The sequence below is a fragment of the Neopelma chrysocephalum genome, unplaced genomic scaffold (genome assembly GCF_003984885.1).
Source record: "Neopelma chrysocephalum unplaced genomic scaffold, ASM398488v2 Primary Assembly neopelma1_195, whole genome shotgun sequence".
In the NCBI taxonomy this organism is placed as follows: domain Eukaryota; kingdom Metazoa; phylum Chordata; class Aves; order Passeriformes; family Pipridae; genus Neopelma; species Neopelma chrysocephalum.
In genome coordinates, this window is record NW_020897857.1 from 43,563 (window position 1) to 45,172 (window position 1,610).

Below are 1,610 nucleotides of genomic sequence, written 5' to 3' on the forward strand. Positions count from 1 at the left end.
AGAGATCCCATTATTTTCCAAACCCCACAGTCCATCCAGACTCAGAACTCCCACGGTTTTCCAAACCCCACAGTCCATCCAAACTCAGAGATCTCATTATTTTCCAAACCCCACAGTCCATCCAGACTCAGAGATCCCAGTATTTTCCAAACCCCACAGTCCATCCAAACTCAGAGTTCATATTGTTTTCCAAACCCCACAGTCCATCCAGACTCAGAAATCCCATTATTTTCCAGACCCCACAGTCCATCCAGACTCAGAGATCCTATTGTTTTCCAGACCCCACAGTCCATCCAAACCAGAGCTCCCACCATCCTCCAGACCCCACAAATTGCCTCCAAAGCAGGGAGCCAATATCCCAGGAAAGCTCCAGCCCCCCCAGCATCACCAGTATGGACCATTAGACCTTCAGACACCACCAGTTTAGGAAGGGAAATCCCAGTCCAGGCCATTTTTGGGGCCTCACAGCTCAACAAACACACGCACCACTTGTCATACCTTACCTGGAAAGAGGCTTTATTGAACAGCTGTAAAATTATCTCTTCAGTTGAATTACTGAATTTGCACAAACATTTCTCTACAGAATAAAAAAAAAAAAAAATCAAGCCTTGTTATCGTTTTTACTGCATCTCGTTGTGCTTTTTATACTCGTATTTGCAAATATAATCCTCGTTCGTTTGTTTGTTTGCACGTTTTTACTCCAATTATTTGCATATCAGGCGGTTTGTTTTTGTTTTTTTTCTCAATCCTAGGGCGTCGAGAGAACACATCATAATAATAATAATAATAATTATAATAATAATGATACTCTCCCTTAGCAAAAGTCCTTTTTTTTTTTTTTTTTTTCTTTTTTTTAAATAAATTTAAAAGTTAAGAAAATTAAAGGAAAAAAAAAAAAAAAAAGGTCTTCAAATCGTCATCGTGACCAACTGGGAGGAGGGAACTTTTACAACGCAGTGGAAAACCGGGCTGGCTAACGGCACGTGTCGGGGGGGGTGGCTCAAACCCACGTTGGTTTTTTTTTTATTTTTCTCCTTGTAAAAGTGGGATTTTAATTTTTTTTAAATTTTTTTTTTAATTTTTTAATATTTTTTTTTTTTTTTTAATTTTGCTACGATAACCAAAAAAAAAAAAAAAAATAAAATAACCTCTCGTGCTCAGCTCCGGGGGGGAGGAGGCGCCTTGAGCCCCCTCGGCGCGTCGAGCTCGGCGGTTCCTCGGGGGGATTCTGGGAATATCCCCCCCCTAAACGACTCCCCCTCCTCCAGTGGAAGGTGGGAGCGGGAAAATCCCTCCCGTGTCTCCCCACATCTTGTGTGTCTCAACAGCCTCTGCCTCTGGTTGACCCACCGGAGAACCCGGAGCGACGACGGCAAAGCGCTGCTCCCGTTCCCATTCCCATTCCCGACGGAAGATGTTTTCTAAGGGATAAGAAGCTGAAAGGCCGTGGCCGTCTGGGAGGTCACACCAACAAATCCCTCATCCCAAAGAGGGCTCAGGCAGCAGCTTTGAGGTCCATCCCATCTATCCATCATCTCTGGAAGCGAGGTCCATCCCATCCATCCATCCATCCATCTCCAGAAGCGAGGTCCATCCCATCCATCCATCCA